At 46.5% G+C, this 26,555-nt stretch overlaps 1 protein-coding gene and 1 pseudogene across 3 annotated transcripts in view; both read left to right on the forward strand.

The window, feature by feature from the left end:
• Nucleotides 1–26,555, forward strand: part of LOC120955674 (protein unzipped) — a 63,477-nt gene that overhangs the window by 23,198 nt on the left and 13,724 nt on the right. Inside the window, exon 4 of one of the 3 annotated variants that reach the window (XM_040376754.2) lies at nucleotides 11,442–12,036. The exons of 1 other annotated variant lie outside the window; for it this stretch is intronic. The gene's annotated coding sequence lies outside the window, so the exon portion shown is untranslated. Of the gene's footprint in view, nucleotides 1–11,441; nucleotides 12,039–26,555 lie in introns of all 3 variants that reach the window. One more of the 3 variants, XM_049610407.1, reaches the window with a different exon arrangement.
• Nucleotides 12,057–14,940, forward strand: LOC120955675 (AH receptor-interacting protein-like; annotated as a pseudogene).

Consider the following 26,555-nt stretch of genomic DNA (forward strand, 5'->3'; position numbering starts at 1 on the left):
TGAGCAATTGACCATTGGGAATGAGATTCTGGCACGACCTGCGACTCTTTCCTCTAGAAAGATTCGAACGGATTTTGGCTTGTGTTCCTGGGTATCTCCCGATCTTGGTGACGCTGTAAGATGTCCATAACAGTGCAAAAGCCTACAATCTTCCCATCTTTGTCGGGGATTTCGGAATCTCATTGAGATGTTGACGGCTGCTGATGAGTGTTGCTGATATTCTGGTGGACATTTTTTAAAGCCAATGCTACTCTATCTGGAAGAGATCTTTCAACTCCGTTTTTTACGAAACCATAACTAGTGCCCGATTGATCGATCAAATGGTAATGTTCCATGGTAAACTTTGTTGCCTTATTTCACAGTCACACGAACTGGATACACTATGGTCTGCATCTGTGGAGATGGGGAGGGATTATAAACTGATAAAAATATGCACCAGTCGAGTCAGCAAACAGTGAACGATGGTGGCTTGCGATACACGGGCGCTTTCCCATTCGAAATCGAGTTAAAGTTTTATGATTCAACAATTAAATCAATAGTTCAACCGGAACGAACGATAAAGACGGAGAGCGAAACCAACCCCCGAGGGGGAATGTGTGGGTGCCAACATGTACCGTGTGCTGTATTATGCAAGCCCTTGCGTACGGACCAGCTGTCTGTGGTCTGTGGTCGTTTGCTTCCTCAGAAACACACCCCCTAGATACTGTTCCCGCTGTTGTGTGCAACATAAATCATACATTTAATACCACAACCCCTCGGCACCAAATCCAAATCCGTTGTAGCTGCGACGGATCGTCAGTCGAGACGCTCGCTTGCGCTTGCCTTGCGTCCTCTTTTCTTGCTGTGCTGTGTGTCGAAACTCTCACCCCCAAGAACGCAAGACATCCTCCGTTTATGTCTCAGTTTAAATTGCTGACCAAAGAAGACGTTTGCGTAATGTGTTTCGTTGTAGCAACGGTTCGTTCTTACACTGCCTATCCTCTCTCCCCGTTCGAGTCGAGTCGTCCATCAGGATCTGTTGTGGACAGGATTGTGGTTTACCCTGGACATACAACAGAGCCGTGTTGTGTTGCAGTTTGCATTCCACCATACATCCAGCCCAATGCGTTCGGCTTCGGGACGTCGAGCACACTCACATCGGGGGCTTAACACTTTCGACTTTGATGACAAATAAATTCAAACCTAAATTGAAGTCAATTGTTTATGTGCGCGTATGAAGTGTGTGCGCAAATACGCTCTTGATAGACCTTCCCCTGCCTGCCTGGGCTTTTGCCGCGACCGGTTGGCGCATTTTATTGTCAGGCGCACCGGTCATATCGCATGAATGTGTCTGGGTGTGTGTATTGTGTACCCGTGACCGGTTCTAAATTGTAGCTGGTGTCCTCAACCTACCTCTCGGATGAGTACGTAATCGCGCTCCGGCTCGTAACTTGTCAGCAGATCAACCCGTCGGAACCTGGAGTAGGTTCTGCAGGTTGTTGTCGGGTGCAGGAATTGGTGACGGTTGTTCATTTACATGTGCAAGCGACCAGTTTAATCGAGATTGGTCACACTCGATTCGTTCCTTGTTCCTCTTCTTCAACGGCTGTGGGTATTGGATTAGAAGATTAGGGCCATTTTGGGGCGTGGATTCTTGGAATCTTGGGCAAAGCCGGTAGTAACAACTTGTTGAGCAGATTATGTTAGTTAAAATGAAGAATATCAATCGATTGCTAAACAACAAAGTTAACTGTTGACACCATTATCTTCAAGTTCAGTGCAAAATACGAACCAAACACCTATTCCATCACTACCAAACATCAGTAATAGATTCTTAGTTAAAGAATAATTTGTCTTACTTTCACATCATTCAACAAACATCGGTCAACATTTGCCGGAAACACACGAGCAAAGTTACGCTTTTGTTTCCCACCCTACCGTCACGAAATTCGGGCCTTAAGGTGCTTGCGGGTGCCGAAAATGGGAAAGAAATGGAAATAAATTACAATTCAATTAACACCAATTGCTACGGTCGCGCTAACCTTCACCAAAGCACCGGAATACAGAGCCCTTTGCACTTCAGAGGTCAGCGGTCAAAACCGACCGGAACATTCATCAAACTGTCACCGGTTTTGTCACGCGTCCGACGGGGGGGTTGGAATCGTTTTTTAGGGTCACGAAATAGTCCCACTAACGAAAAACAATGTATAAAAGTACAGCAAACCCCGCAATTCGCATTAGTTGTGACAGAACGATGAAAGCTACTCCCGAAAGGTGTATTTCTGATAAGCGGTTCGTTTGTCCAACGGTTAAGAGCTTGTCCAACCTGTCAAGCGAAACAGCACGCAACACACACACATATTTTTGCCATCAATCTGTAATGTCTGGCACTTTATGGTGGTTTTATCAATTTGCTTCTTATTAGATATTCAACGAAGTGGAAAGGTTTGTTTACTCGGTATCTGATAACATTTAAACACGTTCCAGGTGGTGCCAAAAATGCTTGATATTGAATGCAGACAGGGTAGGAGACAACTCCCCCGATGTATAAGCGGTTCGTTGATTCGTTGCATCTAACGATTTTAGCTGAACCTTTTCGCCCACAAGTTCCACCGGTTTAATGTAAATCCATTCTCATCCATCAAATCAATCACTGTCAATTCGGGAACTCTCTTTCTCTTCTGCGCGCCCCTTACACAGGAAACCGGTTCCACCACCATCCTTCGCTAATCTGATCAGGGTCCCGCCCAGAATTTAACCTTTCTCCTTCCCAATTTCCCAATAGTGTGTGTATGTGTGTGTCGTTCTGTCAAATGCTTAGATTCCCGCGTAATTGTGTGTCCACTGTCAGACTTTTCAGGTCCAACAGTGTGTCTGATGCGTGCAAACTTTCAGCCTACCGCTGGCTTTACGTTGAGGAGTACAGTTTTGGGGCTCCGTTAGCCGGATGAATACGGGCAGTCAGACAGGGCCTCGAAGCCAGTATTAGCCAGCGACCATTAGTGAGCTTTTGGGGGAAAGAGGAAATAGCGTCAGCGGACAAAAATCTGGAGCACAACTCGTTAGTGCGTCGGCACCGAATGGTTGACGTCGGCGCTGCGGACACTTAAGTGATTTGTGATGCTTTTTTCCGCTGGCAGTATTCAGAGTCGCTTGTACGATGACCGGTGCTATAATGGAATAACCGAGCGGAACTTGCATTTCTTCAGCATACCTCCAGAGCGACGGTACCACAGCATTGCAACATACCATCTCATGATGCCTTAAAAACCTGTAGTATAGACTCTCTGGAAACAATATAATAAACTTTTTTTTGTCTGGCCGGAAACTGTTCCGACATTGTTGTTATGTCGTTGTTGTATAGTACTGTCGATTGGGGACCGGCCCTGGTCCTACGGAGCTCTCTTCCTGTTTGTGCTTTAACATGCTTCTCCTTCCCCATTCCTCGCTTTCTTGCGCTCTTCTATCGAGAGTGCAGACAAAATTACATTTAAAAAAAACTAAAAGAAAGGGAAGCATAAAACATAAAGCCCGTTGACTAATAACCACGACACTTTTCCTAACGGTTTTAATTTAGATTATCATTTCCTTCGAGCAGAACCCAAGACCCCGCCTGTCTGTTGACAAAACGATCGAGTCTGGTTTTTTCCCACACACACACGCTGTCCGAATACAGAGTCCCAACGGTCATCATCCCGCCTGTTCTACCGGTTGTGGTTGAATTATTTCTTCGATTAGATCATCTCCCCTAAGGAGACACCTGTCTCTTGGACCAACGTGTCTAGATTGTTGTCTGCACTTTTGCGCAACGGAAGTGGTCGTCCAACGTACGTTCTTCTGCGGTCATGTTATTCATCCGTCAAAATTGAGCCGCGTCCACAACACGCCGCATCAAGTGTTAATTTATGCATGCAGGCAACACTCGAGCGCGCGCCCGAGCACACATACATAACACGCTTTACTTGCCTTGCTACCCATGAGTCCAGCATGGCATATGAAATGAGTTTTAATGCGATTCGGTAAACATAGCTTAATTCACTTTCCGATTCACTTTCCGATAGCTTAATGAGCGAAGGTGCGACTAGCATTTTTATGTCGTTCGCTGCAAACTTCGTTCGTCGACAAAGTATTTAACTACTTCATTAGGGACAACATAGTCGCACAGTGTGGGGGGCAAGGTGTTGCTGCCAGCGAAGAGGTTGAGCGAGAGAAAGGTTATTTATCTGGGCATGGCCTTAATTACCTCGTCACGGGCATGGATTGAATTTCCCGGTTTGGTGATTAAAGGTTGGAAAAGGCTTACAGAAGACACTTGTGGGGTTAGTAAGCGCATAATTGAATTTATAGAGAACTCCTACATCAAACGCAGCAAAGCGCTAGTAAACTACCGCAGTCAATCAGTATCACTTCTTTATTGTAATCCATTTCCTACGCTTCTGGCACAGCCACCTCAATTCCATTTAAATTAAGATCTTCAAAACGATATCTTCATTATCCACACCATCCCTGTTCGTTTAAGCTAAATTATTCATAGCAAAGTTTGGGATCACAAATACGATAAAATTATAAGTATAATTTAGGCACAAACAACCTTTCTTCTTTTTGGTGTACCGGGTTAGCTCCCTCGTCTCGAAAAGCTGCACTTAGAATTGGTCCCAGGAAATTCCCCTTTTGTAAATCATCAAATTATCCCCGGCGAGCAAATTATGAGCAATTTATGCTCATCCGTGTTGTGTTTTTCCGTACCATTCTATGCCTATCAACCCTTAAACCAATCCAATAGAAACGGTTTGGAATTGTGGCGGACGAGGGAAAGGCCCAAAAACTGGGTTCACTCAGGGTGGCTAGTTCTTCCGAGTGACCATTTCCCTTTGCCTGCTTCCGGTCGAAAAGGTCGTGACCCACTGGCAGTAGTTTTGCTGTTTTCTGGTCCGTGTTGTCCCTTTCTCCTTTCTCTTTGAAGAGGCTCGCAAGTTGTGCCTGTTCTTGCTGCCGTCCCGCTGGTCAACCCACACACAGCCGTCCGCTAGAACACGTTTATGCTGATGAAACCAGCACCATTTAAGGAAGTGAGCGTGTGGTGTGTAAAGCGTCAATTTCGAACGGAGAAACCAGCCGAATGCGCTGCGCCCACGTGCAATATACGTTGACGATGCCGAATGCACGGGTCTTCGTTTGTGGTGAATTCGAGCTGATTGTTTATTGACGCAGTCAATTTGACCGTAAGCAAACAGGACAGAAACGATAGAGTTCCATCTGTTGCTGGAAGTTGTCATGCGCATCGTCAGAACTAGTGATGCTTCCATATCCCCATCGGATTGCCGGAGAAGCGATGACACGGCTGTGCGAGAAGAATTTGAATATTAAATCACCCCAGCACACAGGCTGTTTAGTGTGTGTGGTTGCTTGAATCCGCTAGCCTCTAAATCCAGTGTCTTTTTCACCCACACTTGTCAGGCAGAAAAGGCAAACCGTTAAACGTGCCCAATGGAAGATTAGCCGGATTTTGGAGATAGTGAAAGTGAGTGCGTGCTGCAAACGTTCCCGTTTGCTGCAGCACACATAAACCTACAAGTTTGGGTTGGGGTCGCTCAGCGCTATAAAAAGAATCAGATCAGAAATGCTTCACTTCCTTTTCGTCAGGTTGCTGACGTCTTACCGAGTGGAGGAATTGAGCTTTATTGCCCTCATTGACGTTGCACGAACTCGGGCGTAAATTCCTCGCAATGTGAAAAAAGCAACAACAAAAAAAGATGACGCCTAAAAATGTACTTGAGTGCTATAAAAATGTAAACCAACATTCCAGGAACAATCCCTGTACGAAGCGTCGAATTTCCCCCGGAATGTCCCGTAAAGACGGCAAAAAATGTAATCGTGCTTGTTTGTACCACGCAAAAAGCATGGAATTATCCTACCCGTGCGTACAGAATTAAAACATTTCTTCCCGACTGTGTTTGCTCTTCCATGATCCCTGGGTTTGTCTGTTTACACGTTGATCCCTTATCTAATTTTCATTTATTATTTGCATGCTCTCTTAGCGCCTTTCCCGAACCTCACCACAAACCCTCAACGCAAAGGTGTCGTTGGAATACCGATGTGGTGCGGTTTATTAGTCCTACTACGAACTCTTCTTCACCGGCCCCAAAAGGTTGAAACATTTTTATAACCATTTTAACACTTACGCAGCCCCTCTCCAAAAAGAGCACGATTCCTGTGGGTGTAGCATCTCCATGGAGTTTGAAGTGCCCTTACCGGTTTGCCAAAAATAAACCGGATTCATGCTGTGCGTTCCTGAGCTCAGGAATGGCAGAGTATGTTTACTGTTGGAATTGGGAACGGTGAGGCACACACCGGGGCCGAAAAAAGGGTTCGTGTGAGCTTGTAAAGTTCATCCACCGTACGGTTCGCCTTCTCCGCAAGAGAAGACAAACATTTTGCGACAGTGTTTTGGGGGTGGAATTTGAAGAGGATTTTAGAGGTTAAAAACTTTATCAACATGCAGCTAAACGGGCGGAGTGACACGACCGTTACAAATGCCACTCTTTGAAAAACTGTGGTTGAACTCTTGGAGCTCCAGATGATCTCCCGGTCGGTGAGGACTAAATGACCACAGACGTCCAAACTGGTGGAATGGAAAGTCTCCTGGGAATGGGAGTTCCTAGAGCTGCAATGCTTTTGAATATTAATTTCTCACACCTCATCAGCAAACGGTCCGGCGTGAGTGTTCAGTTACATTCACCGCTCGTTATCTTTGCACCGCCATCAACAAGAGTTTGTTGCCGGTCCCAGCATCTGATCAGTCCTTTCACCGTAGTAGAACGTCGCATAGAACGTTCTCACAGAGTGTGTGTGTGTTTACACAAACAAACAAACGAGAAAAAACCATCCCAAGTGGGTAAATATTATCACGGTCAATATAGGTTGATAAATCAGACGATCAACAACTCGTGGTCACGGTGTGTGTGTCATGGCGGTCATCCTCGCGATACGAAGCGCTTCAACAAGCTGGCGTTGGATAAGGCGATGGGAATTATCATATCTTGATCAACGTTTCTCACGAGCCTTCGCTAGTTGGATTCGAGTCAACCTTTCGATTGTCCAGGGGTCTATAGGAACTGGACTGCATTATGTCAGACACGTATCGACAGTTTGCTTTGATTTGTAGTACAAGACGATTGAACGCAAGCAGCGGCACGACCAATAGAACCAATCAAATGTCAATTTTAATGGTGTGTTTGCTTTTTTGATAAGGAAAGCAAACTATGTGAGATTGTCCCTGTTACAGAACCGTAGCCATGTATGCCTTACCCTTTTGGTTGAATAATCAGTAACTGTATTTCCTCTATATTTCTTCCACTTTTAATGGACAAAGCGTTGGAGTTGAAACTGATTAATGGATACGACGCTTCCCATCGCGTCACACTTTGACAGGATTTATTTTTAGAGGTAATTTGTGTTTAACCAGCATAATAAAAAGTAATCCCTTTCCCAAACTCAGCTCTTCTTTTTTCTCTTTTGGTGGGCTCTTATTGAATTTGAAACCCTCACTTTGTTCACGCCCGTAAGTCGCAGAGCGATATAAATCATTACATTACCTCTCCAACAAGTGACAGCTCCGTTTTATTGTATCACCCTTTTGCAAAGCCATTGCAGCAGACTTTCACCACAAATGTACGATTGGGGTTTTTTGTATGCAGAAAAGTGTATGAATACATAAATTAATACCATTGAGAGAGAAGGCAAGAACGGATACAATTACGGCTAGATGATGAAGAAGAAGGTAGAAGGCAGCAAAAGCATAACGGCTTTACGAAAACCAAACATCCATCGCGTGGGTGGAAGGCATAAATTAAAGCATCGTTGTTTTTGTGTTCTGGTAACTTTTTCCTGTTTTCGTACCCCGTTTCCACAAACCGGTAGATGGAATGATCCTTCAATATTTCCCATTCCTTTTCAGTATTCAACAATTCGTTATCCTTCCATTTCCGAATGGATATTACCTTCGTTTTTGTTTTGTTGGAAAGCCTACAAACGCCTACAAATGGATTTATGACAGGAGAGAGACACACTTTTACTGATATTATACTCCTCAATCCTATTTCCTGTGAAGCCTTTCCTGGCGTTAATGGTATCTATTGGGTCGTGTTGGTTTTTTTATAAGCTGTGCGCGGCTATTTTTATCAGAATCATCAGCAAACTCTTCGTCGTCTTCTGCCTGGGACATCTCGTCCTGTATGTCTACTAAAAGCACTATCCCAGTGCCTGGTTACCGCTGACGTCAGTGACCCATTATTTCCCCCTTGCCAGAACCAAATGACCTTGTACGTACAGCTGCTGCTCCAGCAGCAACGTTCGACAGGACGTAGTAGCAGTAGTAGTTGTTGTCGCCCCGGCTGGCCCAACCTTTACCAGCTCGGCCTGGCGCCAGCAAGGCTTGTGTGTACATAAATAAACCAGCCCTGCACGACGCACACTGTGCACACCATGCACAGAGAGCGGTGTCAAGTCATGCATTTTCTGCCGGGTAATGCTCGCTAACAGCAACGACCAACACCGAGTGTTGCCCTGTTCCCTGGCAGTGCTATTGTAATGCATCATCATGATGCAATTGCAACTGCTCACTGCAGCGCTGTCGAAGCGGTTGATGGTGAAATTGAGGTTAGGCTAATAATGGGATGAATATCACTGGGCAGGCGAGCCGAGTGGCCTTTTTTTGTCTGCTCCTGTGAATGGTCTTACGTCGACTAACTTCATTTTCTCCACCCAGAATGCATTAAACAGATATTTTAAGATGCACTTTAAATGATGATGACCGTCCACCTTCGTGGAGAGCCCCCTGTGATGCCATTCCTTGCTAAATGTCATCAAGAACTCGTACGCGGGTCGTAAATTAATAGAACAGCAGCATTGCCGCAGTGTGCAGTGTCTACCTTTCCGCGATAAAGCAGTTTGAACTTATCATTCAGCTTCGTTGGCGTTGGTCGCTGGCTCACACTGCAACTCTCGAGCTCCTTCTCCTGCAGATCTAATTAATGCAAGAATTTATTAGTTCAGTGGCCGTCACCGCCCTTCCCGCGATCGGCTGTCAGTGGTGCGGTGAGGTAAACCGCATGCTACGCCATCATTTGACTTCAGTAATTGCATCGCAACTGCAAATCGCTACTTATCACACTCAACCAGGAAAGCAGCGAAGCCCTCCTTCGCTCAGGAAATTCAAAGAATGCTTCGCAAATAGCGCAACCTCAACTCGCTTCGTATGCTCAATGACACAGTGAGAACTGTGCACTGTGAAGGAAGTTTGTGGTGGCCGTGTTATTAACGGGAGTAGCACCGAGTGGCCTCGGTGTAATGGAAATAATTCCACTTAACCTCGACTACCAACGCCACCGCGTCCAACGGCTGCTGGCGGGTGTGCAAGGGATAAGTTAAAGCGTAATTTTATCACATCATCTATCGATAAACGGATCACTCGGAGCAATTGCTCCGGAATGAGGACGGGTGGTGTTCCTTCTTCACACAAATGCTTTAACTAATGTCCGCTGTACGCTTGGTACAAATTGTTCCAGAGCTTGCGCGAGAACGATTACGAAGCGGCTACAATCTGCACTACAGACGGTTATGTGAAGAAAAAGTAGTTGCAATTTAGAGCATCAGATCAGGCGGCGAAGCGTGGAGGATAAGATATGAGAAATGAGACTAGAGCCAAACGACCTCGACCAAATTAAGGCCCCTGTCGGATTGCAACTAGGTTTCAGTTTTGCCTACCGTTACCACCGCTCCGCCGAACTCCCCTGGAACGATTGCGATGATGTCATAATCCAGCGCAAAACGCACAAGTCGTACTCGTTTATCTGCTCATGCATATTGCCCCATTTGAGTTTGTCTTGTTTTTTTTGCGTCTCTAGGTTTGTGACTATTTCTTATGCACTCACACTGGCATCGGTGCTCTAGGGCCGCAAAACGATCTGGGACAACATTGGTGCGGCATTTCAATTAATTCAAATGACCGAACCTTGCACCCGGGTTATGCAGCTTTGAAAGAAACGCTGAACATACACTGCAGGCTCGTAGCATCGAGCCTTGCGTGTCACCATGCAGAGCATTCACTTCCGGCTACCGGGGTGGCCATACGACGTCTAGGCGTCACACCGAGGTCACCCAACCTCATCTTCCTTTCTGTGCGGTGCCAACTTCTGGAGCAAATCCTGTTGAACGATTGCATGCATGCATGCATACATTGGATGTTCTCTTTCTCTCGTTCTCTTTAACCCCTCAGACATGACATGTATGCAGGCATGCATGACCTCACCGCCCAGAATGCATTTCATTTGATTTGCTACCGTGCCACTACCCCGGGTTAGTATTAAAATACAACCACACCAATTTGGATCGATGGCTCATTAGCATCGTGACCGTACCGTGGTGTTGGTGGCAATGGCGCACCAAATGAATGGTTTGACGCTTGGCATCATCGGTTTATACTGGGGCTGTCGATGCCATGCAGGGTCACCGATGGATGTTTACCTCTGAACATTTGTGTTCCTGCTGGGCTTTCGGATTGGTATTCGGATTGGCATTCTGTTTGATATTCATTCCCCGATAAGCATTGGAAAATTCATTCCCATGGTTTATTCACTGCGAGGGACGCGAGGTCATCCGGTTGTAGCATACGCCATCGACAACTCTAATTACAATAAACAAACAAAGCACTAACTGCAATGCAACTGTTATAATACGTCTGTGCTAGCTAGAATCGTCGAAATAGATGCAGAATTCTATTAGCAAATAGTTTGCAAAGTGCTTCAATAGAGATCAATTTGCATACTGAACCATCAACTCCACTAATCAAGCCTAGAGGCTTACGTACAGGGTGCCTCGAATTACGCACGAATCTCGCTGTTGCTGCTGCTGCTGCTATTGCGCTCTTCGCTAAGCTCCACGGCACCAGAGCAATGACTGATTTATTGCCCTATAATTCACATTTTCAACACCGCACTGCCAGCGGGTGGTGATGTTACTGCCTTCTTCTCCACGACCACGGGAACGAATCACCCGGGAGGGAATACATCAGAATCTTCAACTTCCTGTAGGTGCCCAGTTACTGAACCAATCAATTCGAACCTCGAAAGGAAATTGCTTCATCTAGCCTTTTACCGCCGGAAAACCCGTTCAACCAGAACCATTGGTTCTTTTCCGCCGCTGTTCGCTGCGCGCGAGAACTCAGCGGAGAAGTTCTTGTCGTGCTGGAATCGTTCGCAGAACCATTCGCTGGCACAGTGAAGGAACCACCTGTAGCTACTTGCCTAAGCTGTGTGTCTGTGAGTCCCATGGGGTGTGGGCCACAGTGTGTCTGTGGAAAAGGGTGAAAGGAAGGGTGTGGTAATTACTACTCATACGCTTCTCAGCCGTCTAATGATTGATCGTGCTAGCTCACTCTTCCACTTTGTTCCGTCTCGTTTCAGAGCTCCAGCTTACGCGTTAGGTGAATGCTGCGTCGACAGTGTGCGGTAATCCAACAGAGTGCGCTCGGGCTACTGCGATCGTGTGGTGTGTTTCATTCGTGCGTACAGCATTCGCGTGTGCGTGTTTCAGCCTCAATTCGAAACGAAACGAGCGGTAGTGGAAATGAAATTGTGCGGCTAATAGCTTGCGGATTTTGCCTCCAGCAGCCATTACGACGGTTTTAAAGCAGAGAAACAGTGTTTGTGCGAATATTGTGCGTGGTTTGAGTTTCCTGAAGGAAAGAAAAAAGATACCAATCGTGAAGTTTGTCAGCTTTTGAAGTGGTGTCCCAGAAGACAGGTGCCCTGTTAACGAGCGCGTAGCTTACAAGCACCCGAAGCAAACACAACACGTGTGAAGTGTCTTACGAGTTTTTGAGCCAAAGTCCCGAAAACAAACGCCAGCATTGTAGTGTCAGCATCTTCTTGCGCATTGCCGGCTGTTGTTACGCATCGACGCCCGTACCAAGGCGCGCACTTCCATCACCCATCAGAGCAAACGCGTCTAATGACGCGTCGGTCCAACGCAACGAGCGGAACGCGATCAAACTGAAGTGTGTGAGTAGTCATAAATGTTACTCGTCGTAGTTTTAGATTTATACACCATCACTATTCCGCCCCGGCGACACGTGGCTGGTGCGAGAACCAATTACAAGACTGCTTTAGAATGCGGTGACGCGCGAGGAGGATCCGTTTAAAAATCGCTTCAAAACTCGGTGTTTATATCCTCCGAACTGAATCATTCAAGTGTATCCTGCTGATGATCCCTTTTTTGTGTTATTCTCATAAGGGCGGACGCAGCTGTGACGGAAGATTTGTGCATTATCCCATTCGGTTGCTTCTTCTCTATTCTCGGTTCTTTGCACGATTGACATTCAGCCACTTGAAAAGCGTTCCGTAACATGCAACGCTACTTGTGAAAGTGTATCCACACCTTATGCTCACCGTTGGCTGGCTCGTTAAACGCTCTTTTAATAATGATAAAACGTTACGTTAAGTGGAAGCCACCTTAGGGCCGGCAGATCTCATGCACACCGTTCTCTTTTTTGTCCGCAGTTCTGTGGAGTTCTTTTCTCTAACGTTTACGGCGATGACTCACGAAACCATCCAATGGTGCAGATCCTAGACGATAGAAGTTGTAACTATTCTAGTTGGTTAGTCTCTTTCGTCTAGCTTTTCTGTCTCCCCTTCTACCACACATTACCTTAATCGCCTTATCCGTAACAGTTAATCACAGTTCAGTCGCTTTCTATTCCTTTGCAACGGTTGTGAGAGGGTCTGCCATCTGCCATGACTAACTTTTCCATCAAAATTGATTTATGCCCGTCGCTCACTGTTGGTACCGAGACACTCAGAGGACTTTCAGACTCGGATTCTACTGGATCCATCGCTCGGTTCGTCATTTCCATTCCTCTCCAATCAACGACACCGAACGAAAAACGAGCCCGCCAGCGAGAGACATAGAGACCGGAAGCTTTCCTTCACTTCCTTCTCCGAACGGGCGGGAAGAACCAATTTAAATTCGATTCCAACCGAATAAACCACTTAGTGTTGGCGGCGATGGTATGTGTTACCCCAAAAACTCCGGGATTTTGAAACCCGAAAATAAACAAGACAGTAAAACCACCCAAAACACAACCGAGCTGGCCGGCTGAGCCGAGGAAGCGGAAATCGTATGCATCCGTCTTTTCGGGAGACTCGTCTACCACCAACGGGGGTTACGGAGCGAGGTGTAACTTGATTAGAAACTTTTGCTTGTTCGAGAGAGATTGTCGGTACAGGAAGCAAACGAGTTCAAGGTCAATAGAATTAAGGGTGTGATGGATGGATGGTGAGGTTCTAGAGGTTTTAGACACTGACAGCCAAACTGTAAGAATGTACGTGAAGTTCTTCCACCAAGGGGTACAACGGTAAAAAAGTTAACGACGAATTATCAACAGAGTGCGCATGTGTTTTTTGGGGAAATATGTTTTTAGTTGGCATATGTTGTAAAGGGACACCCCGTCAAAGCTGAGATTTAGGTTCCGATTTATTACACCCCAACAGATGGCGGATAAACCACAGCATCTATTAGTGTTTCCTCTGCAAACGTTCGTCTCTTACAAGCAGAGAAGTCAGGAAACTAATCCGATTTGTCGCAGCGTCTAATTGCCTCTCCAGTCCTAATTCCTTCGTCATTCATGTTACCCAAGAATCACGTCTCTTAGACGTCAGCTGAACTGCTGATGTGCCAGGGAAATTCCTCTTAACACGGACCATTAATAAAGCAGCAAGGAGGAGGAGATGCTTAGGGATCACTTCATTCTTGAATGCTCCAATAGCTAACGACCCGTTTGGGTTGGAGCAGCTCCACAGAATGCTTGATTGTGCCAATCTCCTAATGTAATGATGATGATGATCGTCCCTCCCCTGTACAGGCTCGAAGAAAGAATGGACTGCACCCTGCGCGATGCGCAAATTGTGAAAAACGTTGTGCATGTGGGCACCAAATTCATTCCTTTCCGGGTCGGTACGAACGTTTCACTATGAGACGAGAAAGTGTGACGCCGAGCGAACATTGATCGACGAAAGCCGTACGCACCAGAAACCGATGGAGCTGGTGCTTGGGAAGCAGTTTAAGCTCGAGGTGTGGGAATCGATCGTGCAGCAGATGGGCCTACACGAGGTGGCTCGATTTCGCTGTGACAAATCACTTGTCCAGCAGTACCCGTTCGTGTCGAAAACGATCCGCGACGCACAGAAGCAATCGCAAGGAGGGAAGAGAAAGCATTGTTGTGGACTTACCTTTCAGAACGACGGCACCGGCTATCGGGATCTGGATGAACTGTTCATTCACCCGCAGGATCTCGAGTTCACGATCGAGATCCTATCGATTGAAACCCCAGACGAGTACGGAAAGGAAGCGTGGCAGCTGAGTGATGACGAAAAGCGAACCCTTGTTGGTCGATTGCGTGAACAAGGGAATATCGCATACCGGGCAAATAATCTGATTGCGGCACGGGAGGCTTACTCGTACGCAATCGGTATCATCGAACAGCTGATGCTCAAGGAGAAGCCCAACGAACCGGAATGGATCGAGCTGGCCCAGATGAAGGTGCCGTTGCTGTTGAACTTCTCACAGTGCAAACTGCTAGAGCAGGATTACTACTCCGTTATCGACCATTGTACGGAGGTACTCAAGTACGATCCACAGTGCATTAAAGGCCTGTTCCGACGCGGAAAGGCACACGTCGCTGTCTGCAACTATGAGCAGGCCCGGAACGACTTCCAGCAGGTGGCTGAGCTGGACACGAGCCTTGGCACTGCCATGCGTAAAGAGCTGGCCAAGCTGGAGGACCAACAACGCCTTAGGGATATTGAGGATAGGTTAAAGTATTGTAAGTTTTTCTAGCCTGATTCCTCTAGATTGTGGGCCTTTTTAACGATTCTAACAATGCTACGCTTATCATAAGGTATTAGTTGCCAAGGGTTAGGGATATAAATAAATAATGGCAATTATCACGATTATGAGCAATGTATTTCACCCTTCCCCTAGAGCCAAACATAGACATTTTAAAACAAAGGAATGTATAAAATGATCAGTACACTCAGTACCATTATGTCCACAGCAGTGGATGTCATTGAGATGGCCACAACATGACGAAAACATCAGAGAACGGTCCAAAACACAATTAACCCTTACTGTTGGAGTGTTTCAAAATCCCCTTATTCCAAAATCATACCGGGAAGTACTCATTTTCACGTCAAAACACAGTGAAAAATTCAACGCCTGTCTGTCCGGGACTGGATTTCTGGATTTGAGGGTAGGGTCGTACAGAGCTCCACTTGAAATGTCAACTGTGGAAATTATGAACCATGGAAACCAGGCGCTGGTAAAAGATTTACGGCCCTCGGTCACGACCAGACAGACATTGGATTGGCGGTGGTCGTGTGGTCATAGGATTGCTTGTCCAGCCTTGCTGAACAACCATGTTATATCCAATGTTTAAGCCGCCCGCGAGAGTGGAGGGAGTTTTTTTTTATTCGGGGTGGGTGGAAAATCCTTTCCCCGAAAGAGAGCATTAAAACCACACGGGCTGAATGAGATTTCCTGCTCGCTTGATTATTAATAGACTTATCAATCGCGCCTGCCTTTGAAGCATGGGCGATTTAATTGATTGATGGAATTACTGTAAGGGCACGATTCAGCATAATAATCTCACGCTCACAGCTTCAAGCTCCAAATTCATCCTACCGTACCCATTTACTGACCAATCAAAATTCCATCTCCACCGTTACGGAACGGGAAACTGGACACCAACAGCCTTTGTAATGTGCTTGCCCGAGCTGAGAACATTTCAACCAAACTCTGTCGTCAATCGACACTTGATGTGTGTAACCTTAGAACATCTCCCGGGAAGCGGCCACCACTCAGGAAACCACTCAGACAAAGCTGGGCAACAATCGGGCAACACTGCAGATGAAATATGACCAAGTGTTGCTTCCAGAAACGCATTCAAAATCGTGCCGGAGGCTGCATTTGCTACAACATTTCTATTTGCTTTCTCCTTTGCCGAGAATGACGCCTTAAAACGCCCTAAATCACCCAAACACGGAGAGCACGAATCACCGGAGGAGCCCTTTTCTCCGATTACGGCAGCTGGTGGTCATAAAGAGGCGGTTGAGCGGGTGTGCCATTATGCATATAACCACCGTCATTCAGCCCATAGCGCAGGATGCATTTAGAGTTGCTGCGAACTGTTGTGTGTTTGCTTTTGTACTTACCGGGGGAGACGACGCTTACACTGCAGCAAACGCACGCACGGGTCCGAGCAGGGTAGTAAAAATTAATTTTCAAATTTCAATTACATGTTCAAACAATGTAATACTACTGCCGCAGCAGCAATGCCGCTAGTCGATGTGGTGGACAAAGCACGAAAAAGGCTAGCTCATTTCTGTTCTGTTTACATTTCACACTATCCATAGTTCAAACGGCGGATTACATTTCCCCTCCGTGGCCCGCGTGTGGAAACTTGAACCATCTCTAACCCATTACAAAACCCTCCTATACCGTGTCCGGCACGACGGCATTAACATTAACCTTCTCCCACTCGCACCGATTGTGTCCGACATTTTACGAAAAAATCGGAAAATAAAACCCTCCTTCTTCTGATATGAAATTTGATTCCTTCCCAACGAACGAAGCGGCATAACGTGCCCCGACCGGTGGCCTCGAGGGTCGAAGCTCTTAATTGCGTCCTCCGTCCATCCAACACACAGCGGCCGCTGCCGTACCATTATTTTACCCAACGCTGAAGCAAAACGCCCGTAGCCGCCGCAGGGTAAATGGAGAAAATTAAATAGTTCCTGGCAGCGTCCGAGGATTCCAGAACGGGCTGTGTGCATCTGACCGTACCGCCGGCGCGTCAGTCGAGTGGCACGCGTACACATTCTTTCTTGCACACACCGGTGGATTAACGGTGCCTCGTTTGGGACCCGATTCATATCGTACACACGCGCGCTGGTAGGGTTCGGATCGCTGCAGGACCGCCCGGTGTGTGTGTGTGTTTGTGCGTACGGACCGGAACTTCCGCCCGAAAATATACGAAGCCAAGGACGCCGCATTAGTAATGTTTCGTTTGATTTATTCAACCCCGCATTCACGAGGTTGTGTATACCATCGGATTGGAAAACGAGCGGTTGGTGGTACCGGGATTTTTGGGACAGTTCCGGTCCCTCGGGACCAACTAATTCAATTAGACAAGTTAGAACTAAATTGGGCGCGTTGCGAGTGAGTTAAATAACCACCGCGCGCGGGTAGACCTGACCTTTGTACAGCACATTTCGTCAAACCCTGCAGTGGAAACGGAATGGAGGAAAAAAAAGGAAGAGAAAACGGGAAGGTTAACACACCACGGGGGTGCGAAAATGATGAGCTTCCCGCTCGCTTTGCGCACGCTTTTGGTACCGAATTTTATTGCATTAGATTTCATAATGAAGCATGTCCTGGTACTACTACTGCCCGTCCATCCGTCCGCCCGCCAGCTGTTAGGGTTGTGAGAGGACACCATAACGAAATAGGTTTACTGCCCCTGCCGGCGGCCAACATATGTGTGTTGCCACCTAATTTGTGGACAATAAATATAGCTACCTAATTGATGGACCAACTGCTCTTCATGCCGACAAAAGGGGGATGCTTCGTTCGATAGAGATCAAAGTACGCGGCAAAGGGGATGGCTGTTGGTACAGCAACAACGAACAGCATCTCACGACACACGTGCGTCTGTCGGATTAACCAGAAATTATGTATATGCTTCTATTGACCTTCTGGTCGAACCTGGGTTTTGATGTGCCACGTCCCTCCATAAAACGGCAACGCGTCGGGAGAATATTAATATGACATCGTTACCCCGACCTAGCAGGATCTTCCAAGTGACCCACACACACAATCAGAGATGAAGAATACTGCCTAAAAGAGCAACAACGAACACCAAAAAAATCGTTCGATTCATCATAATCGAAAAACACAAAAATATGGACCACAAATCATTTTGTTCTCTCCCCCACCCTTTTCTGCACCATTCCAACGCGACGTTTATGTATGGACGGTATCGATCGAGCGAACCCTTCAATAGGCAACGGAGGAACACATCATTAGCATATCAATTTGTTCAACAAGGGATTTTATCTACAGCGCTCATTTCTCTTCCACGCCGAGATTTATGACGCATTCAATAACGCAGCTTCTCGTTGTCTGTCCGTGCGGCTCTGCTCCAACCAACTCCAACAAATTCATCAAAACTCGCCCTCTCCGAAACATCGACAGCCGAAATCAAACTGTCCTGATCAATCCTGCTGACTTTCGCCCGGTCGCTCCTTCATTCCATAAATGGCGCCGATCTTCACGACGACAAGCACAAACAACTTCCCTCTTCTAGTCGATTGTTTTCTTGCGAGCGAGATCTTAAAAGCATTTGGGAAAGAGAAATTTACGAACTCTCCTTCTCCTCCCCCGCCCGACCTAACAGCGTTTCCGGCGGCAGATCTCATCGACCAACTCCTCAATCCAGCGCATCCGGCTTTTACGAAGCTGCCGCTTAACCTTGCGCCGCCCTTTGACGCTGCGAAACCGTTCCTCGGCAATGTCCGAATAAGGTTGGAGCGTTGCATTGTACGGCACGTAGTCCATCGGTTCGGGTGGAACCATCGGGTCAAATAAGAGGTCACGCATCGCAGGCTTAGATCTGCGCAAGACTGCCGTAGGTTCCAAGGAATGGATAATCTTTTGTGGTTGAGGAGCAAGACGTTCCTGTTCGGTTAGCTTTTGTCTCTCAGACTGCTCCTTGGTTTGCACTGTGCCGTCCAGTGGTCGTCCCTGGATGTGGGCACGAATCGGACTTTCGACACATTTCTGCACCAGCACCGGTATCCGTGGTACGCAGACTTTCGGCAGCTTCAGCTTTTCGATCTTCGTACTCTGTGCGATCCAGTGTCCCCATTCCTCTCGCGTCAGGCAGGTGTGATAAACCAAAGGTTCGTTTTGTGGTTTCTGTTCACTTGCTGCACGGTCTTCCTCATCCTCCGAATCGCTTGGATGCGTTCCGAACTCTGCCAACCGGTAGCGCCTGACCTCAAGCTTTGCCTCCGGAAGTTCCTTCGGGGTGTTTGCATTGCGGAAGTAATCCTCCACCAGCAACGCTTCATCCCGTAGCCTTCTTCTATCCTCCATGATGTGGGCTTTGTAAGCGGCAAACTGTTTCACCGATGTAGGATACTTACGAACGGTGCGCTGCTGAAGTCGGTTCAGTTCTTCCACCCGCTGCCTGAGCGTCTCACGGAAATGAGCTTTCGCTTCGTTCCGGATATCGGGCTTCGGATATTCTGCCTCGTACTTCTCTGCATCGAACGGTTCTGGAGGTTTGTGGCGTTCCCGCTCAACCTCCTCAAGCTGTTGCTTTACAAGGTCAAACTTTTCCAGATAGCGGACACGCATTCTTTCCAAAAACTGTTCCTGCGCTTCAATGACACTAACTTTGTCGTCTTTGTGCGTTATCGCTGGCGGTTGGTACGACCCAATGGACGTTGACCGTACACGGCGTGGAACAGCAGTTTCGGGTATCTCACGATCAACACTGCCGTCCAGCTGCTCTAACTCATCCGGTAGGTCATCCAGCTCGTCCTCACTCTCATCCGACTCTTGCGCCCTTTCCGGAGCGGGTTCACGGTTGAAGTACTCTTGAAACAATTCACTTCTCAGCAGTGCTCTCCGCGCCCGGAAGAACGTTTTGCAGCACTCCTTCGAAACAATCCTCCCCTCGGCCACTTGCTCAACGTCGTCCACTTGCTCGGCAACGCTGGCAGCAGTCGAACTTACATTATCCGCCAGAATCACATCCTCCACGCAATGTTCAAGTGTTCGCGACCGTTCCGGCGGGCAAACGCTTTTTATGTTGCGCTTGTGAAAGACTTCCTCAATGGGCGTTCGTCGGGCGAAGGCGCTCGGCACGGTACATTTGCGTACCGGTACGTTAAGTCCCTCGAAGTCGGCCAAATGCCCGGGAAGATCTCTATATGGGCGTTCGTAGTTTTTCCTTTCGTAAGGGCGACGAACGTCAAACTGCTCTTTATCCCATTTCAATTTCGGAAGCTCCGTCGGACGTGACCGAATGTTGTTTTCCGATTCGTCGGCAAATGAGTGTTCCGATTCGGTTCCAGGTATTTCGTCATCTTCGCCAACGGCAGTGAAAGAACGGAAATGTATTGGATACGAATCGGTAGAAGCTATGACGCTGCTCGCCGTTGATGATGCCATCCTGCCGACGCCTACTACGGGTGGGTACTAACTACGGGTGAATAGTTATTGAACAACCTTGCTGTGTATTGTACTGCGCCAACTATGCAGAAATGGTAAACCATCCACTTCGGCTGCTTTCTATCCTATTTCGCAACCTTCATTTGCACACTACCCATTCACAAAAATGTAAAATCAAGAGCTACAAAGGACCGGTGAGTAGTGAAGAGGAATAGAAGAAAAAAATACCACACTGTTGAATGTTTAATGAGCGTCACAATATGACATAAATTATGGCTCCAACTAAAGATGTTCGGGACATAGCGTTGTCAGCTATTTATTTCTATCTCTTTCTGTAAACCCCTTTAAAACACACCAAAGCCCCAGTGTATGGCGGCTTTGTGTTGCTGCTGCGTACGTCATGAGTAACACGCGTCCCTAACCACAACGCTCATTTGTTGTTTCCCGCGGGTTCTTCAATGCCGAACATTAGGTCACACAGGTGGCAAGTGCTGTGGCATGTGAAGCGACAAATTATGCACGGCAACGTACCCCGGTCTGTCCTATTGCACACCGTACCGTACCGTTGGGTTCTCGATGCTCAAGAAGAGCGCGCACCACGACACATGATCCGGAATTAACCGGTAGCTTAACGAGTAATCGTACCCCGGCAGAGGTTGGAAATGGACACGCTTGTCGAAAGGGCAGCATCATGTCCAAACAGTCTTGCGTCCAAACACAGTTTGAGCACAAAGCCCCCGCCCAACCATGTTACAAGAGCGTTTGCATCTCCATCTCGGTGGAGTTGTCATGGACAGGCTGGGGAAAATGTCAATTGGAACGTTTCGTAAAGAACGCTACCCTTTCGGCCCGGTGACTGGTACTTGGAGCAGTGATACCAACCAGTGAGTGCTTAGTTATGGTGCTTATTAATTAAGACCATAGTGGGAAGGCCCATTGGGTGTCGTAAAAAGGGAGAGCAAACGAAACCGTCTGTGGTGACATATGAGCTATACCCGGGCGAGGAGGGCAGCTTTCGAAAAGCTGTCGTAGATGGAGATGAAAATTACGAAATGAAAGAGACAAACCCCCACCAGAGGCAGTGAAGCATTCAAGGTGGAAGAATGTGCCCGGGGATGGGTATACCGGCAAAACCGGCATGCCGTAGACAACATGGTACCAGCAAATATGCAAAACTGTCATCCGCAATCGGACGGAGCTGAGTTCCCCTTTTTTCTCGCGCTGAATCGGAGTTTTTTGTTGTTGTTGCTGGAGTGCTTCAAACGAGCTCGAACTCCAGACATGCAAAAAGCCCAACCGATGCCGACCAAAATACGCACCCGGAATGTGACGCAAGAACGACAGGCCTATACCTGGTTGTCGTTTTTTTTGCGTCCTTTCCCCCCTACTTCCATCTCAAAACGCGTGTTGTGCACGTTATTGGATTGAAATTTGGGATTGACTTCATCTCGTCCGTTGCCAACAGCCGAACAGCAAAAAACCGGTCCACAAATGTCCCCCGATCGACATATGCGGGCAGCTCTACCAGCACGCCGTTGTTACTGGTCCCCTTCCCCCTCAACGGAGACTCGATTGGTGCGCCGCTTCTGTTTTTACTGGTCTGAAATAATTTCGTTTATGTCCTCTTTTTATGGCACTGGTTTGGTTGCAACCGAGCACGCTAACAGCACCGGTAAGCTGGCGGCTTTTTTGAGGAGGGTGTGTGATACTGTGCACTTCTGCAGCTGGACAACGTGCAACGAATCTTAATCGCTTCTTCCAAAACTCGACACACACACGCGGTGGATTAAAGTGTGCGCTACCTCGGAGCAGTAAGTACTTAAATTCATTGAAGCGTTCATTTTTCGGGGCTTTCTACTGTGCGTAGGAGTTCACGATTGGAAGGAGCAGTGCCTGCATCATCCCCCCCTGTTCCGGACATATCCGGTGGTATATCTTGATTAACGTTTATGAGCGCGAAACACACATTATGATTATGATCAGAGTCTAGATTTTATGACCACTGTCTTGTTCCTTCCATTTGGGTGTGGAGGGGGGGGGAGCAGACATTGACCCTAACACATGGTTTTAGTTCCTGAAGAAACAAGCATTGTGTCCTCCAGCACGGCAAGGTGCTGCACAAATTCTTCGCCTTAATTCGCCAAAACCGCATCATGTGTCCTAAATGCCTTAATTTGTGTGTTTATCCATAAATGTGACACTGTTTATGATTCCAACGCTGTCGCCTCATGGTGTCAGTTTACCAGCATAGCCTGATTATAGCCCCCGAACAGGTTCCAAGCTCGCTTGCTATACATCCAAGCCGGTATTGAATTATTTATGCAAATTACCCCTCTCTTTAAGAAGATACAAACACTGTTGGTGTATTCTTATTTGCCGATTTTTAAACCAGTTGTTGTTATTGAGAAAGGATGTCGTTTACCACCCATGGCCACACCGCTCGCACACTCTTTTCCATATGCGTTCTATTTCAGACGGCGGAAGGTATGTCGCATGTCAAGGACACGTTCTCTGACGTTCGGGCGAAGTAAATTTAATAAAGAAGCGGCGTCCCTGAATTGAAATTGAATTCTGTGCAGCTTCCAAGTGACGTAAGTTTCGTCTCTGCATACGAGATTGATGGCGCCATGGATGGAGCACACCAGCTTACACCCAGACCTCGAGGCGGGTTGTTCCATCAAAGAGCCTTCAGCCTAACGCGGTGGCATTGGATTTGGAGATGATGTCAGATGCTGTCGGCTCGATCATGTTGCCACGTTGACAACACGTCGAATCGTTTAAACCAAGCCGGTATTCGAACACTAGGGCTATGATTCTTTATCCTTTCTTTTATTTTTACTTTTTTTTTGTGATTCGTGTTAGGATCCTATTCTATCGGTGATCAGCATCACGTTTTCTGAAACGATATTCCTACAAAAGAGAATACCTTCACATTATGCTTTCAGTCACCCTTGGAAGGCGTTACATTTGCTTAATGAACTTTCCCTTTTCTTTTCTTCGGCGACTGGCGATCATCATCAGCTCCTTTATGGGACGTGCCATCTTCGTTTGTTCACCATCCGCATCCGTTGAAAGTAAAGTTGATTCCGGAACACTATCAGCCCCCCCAGATAATCATCCTTTCCCCATGGTACGGTGTCGCTCTCTTTCAGTGTTCAAATATTTGACACCTTCGTCGGTGGTAAACTTCCGATTAAAGGACATGCCGACTTCTCGCTAGACGTGGTCGTCCCATCCGTCCAGCTGTTGGTGGTCGTGTTACAACTTTAAAATCATTTAACTTTCAGTTAGGACCTTTTTCCATCGTTTCGTCCGGTCTTTCGGCTGGCTATTTTCGTGCGAAGGACATGTCAGCGGCTAGAATGAACAACTTGAAAAACGAAGTCAGAAGAGAAAACCCTTGTTCTACGACCTATTCATCACTGGTTGACTTTGCGGGCGAAAACTTTTTAACTAATGGAATTGAAAGAATTTCTTGCTGCAACTTCGGTTCAGATGAGTTTTTGTTTTAAATTCTTTCCTACTTACACTTGAATAACGCGATTTCTCAATGGAATGAAATGGTGCTGGAGGAAAAGAATTTTTAAGATAATTAGTCAGAGGTTTTTTATTTGATAAACTTTATTAATATCATTACAAAAACTGATAAAAGAAATTATCATGTAAAGTTATCTAAAAATTCATAAAAGCATTGTTCTGATGTGCATTAAAATGAACTATAAAACGATTATGCTTATGTAAACTCATTAAATACGCTTTTAAAACCATTCTTTCCCATTCAAAAGCCATCATAACTATTGTCTTGATCCTATAAAAATCATTCCTCGTTGTGCACTTTCTGCTACTTTCCTTGTACATTTACATTTCCCCCGGAAATAATGTCTCACTTTAGCTGTCTCCCAGGATAAATCTCCAACACCAAGCAGCGCCAACCATTTATCGTTCACGTTTCTTCCATTCAAAATCTCGCTGTAATATCGCTGATAATTCACCCAAACACAGACACACACACACACACAAAAACGATGTGGCTATACAATATAAATCCTTAAAGACCTTTCCGCGCACAAAACGCCGCCCTTCCGCCTGTCCGTGTTTTTTCATTGCTCGGTCCGGAAGTGGTCCTGTCTGTCGTGTGCGCCCGGCGGCAGACGGGGTTGAAAAATGAGCTTTCATTGGGACTGCTTTTGAGTTTATCGTTTTCCGTTACCTTACCCAACCCCCAACCAACCGCCATCGAACACACAACAACCCCGGAACGACAGTTTGATGGAAGCATACTTATTTTGTGTGTCACTTGCCGGAGTGATTCATTGATTCCTTTCCCGACGCCCTGTTTTTTGTGTGTGGCTGAAGATCGTTTTACAGTGCACGACGACCACAGCGCGGAAACACCACGTCCCAACGACAATGGACTTGTACTCGGCACAATGTAGCTGCTGTGTAGTGTTGTGTTCGATGTGATTTCGTTTGCTTCTTTCCCGGAGAAGTTGCTTGGAGAGTAAGAGAGTTTGCATTGGGCGGAAGTGTGTTGCAATTGATGTTTGATATTTTCGATTCCCTTTCTTTGCATCGCCGTTGCATAAGTTCAAGAGGCTCCAACCAACCCAAAGAGAGGGCGGTTTATCTTCGGTAAAGTACTTTAAACTGTACTGTAACTGCCTCGAGCATAATTTTTCGCCTTATCGGGGTGGCTGTGTTTATTGTGTGATTTTGAAACATTTCCATCAAGACCGTGCTCCATCCTGGCGCAACGAAGATACCGCTCGTTAACAGCTCGCGAGACACGCGGAGAAGAACTTATCTTCTCGAGCGGTTTGACTATTTGTCAACATAAACTTTATTATGTAAACCCATGTGCAGTGTTTGCTTCCTTTCTGCTTGCGTTTCTTTTTTTTATGGTAAGAATGCAGCGAAGTTGAAACATATTGCCACACTACAACCGGGCGGCGACAGCGGCGTCTGCTGCTATCTTTATGTGGCGGGTCTGTCCCAGCACTCGGAGCAGAACGTGTGGAGCGTGCAAGCAAACAAAGTATTCTCTTGCGCACCGCACCACCGGACAAACAACCCAACCCGACACACCAACACCGGGCAGATGGAGATGGGAAAAAGAGCGACACATTCCAACGAATTGTGTCAACAAACGTGCAGTTCCCCTCCACGAGGATGGAACCGCGTAAGACTGCGCGCAGCACACAGAGCCCTTGATGCACATGCAATTCAAATATCCTTTCGGTGGATTGCAACAAAAATGGGACGCGCTTTTGTTGTTTTTTCTTTTACCTTGGGTTTTGGGGTTGGTTTACTCGGCAGTGGGGAGATTGCAAGGTTGATGATTTATGATAGCGTGTAAATTCCATTGCAGAAAGGTTACAGCAAAATGGTGTGCCCTAAAGCGGGCTTCTTGCTGTGTTTTTTTGAGTGCATTGGGAAGGGTTTTATTTGATTGCATTTTTTGGGCGAAAAGAATCCGTACAAGGAAGGATTGAATGAAGATTTATCTCTAATTACTGTATGCGTAATAAATTATATTTCACACATACATATTGTTGCCTCAATTTTGGGGTTGACAACACTTCATGATGTGCAGTGGAATTTAAGAATTTAACTGTGCAATCAGCGAATTTAAGGCGTGGTGTCACCAGGCTTTTTGCAGCGTCGAAAGATGTTTTGCATATTTTTATTATTCATATTTGCTGAAAAAAGTACTTATATTGCTTATAAATGTAACAAAACACATCAGCAAATAAAAAACCTAGCCATCTGAAGTCAATTAATAATGATTAAATTTGTTTTTAAGTTACTATGGCTTTTGACAGCCTAAAGGTATGCAAATTGCAGTCAATTTGCTCTTTATTTAGCATTTTAGCTCAATTTGAAGTGTTAAAAGCTATTTTGAAAGCTCAATATTAGAAGAAAAATAAATAATAAATAATCAATACATATACAATCAATACATAAAAATCATCATCTTGTGAGTTCATTGGCACTATTCCTTCATTTTGCTGCTTCCTCTTAAGTACACACCTTCAACGACTATTTTCTCCCGTTTGGCAATAATTCCTCCATAAATTTCCATCAATAAAATTACTCATTAAAACCGACTAACCGACTCGTCTAAAAACGGGTGATAAATCATCCTCTCGTTCTGCTAGTCAGTATCACTGTCTGTGGACGATTTATTCCTTTCCATTGCAGTTTGCAATTAACTGCACTCTCTCGCTTCGTCGCACCCGGGTGTGGTGTGGAACGGGATTCACATTCGCTCTGCCCCATCACAG

This window comes from Anopheles coluzzii, chromosome 3 (assembly GCF_943734685.1).
Source record: "Anopheles coluzzii chromosome 3, AcolN3, whole genome shotgun sequence".
Lineage (NCBI taxonomy): Eukaryota > Metazoa > Arthropoda > Insecta > Diptera > Culicidae > Anopheles > Anopheles coluzzii.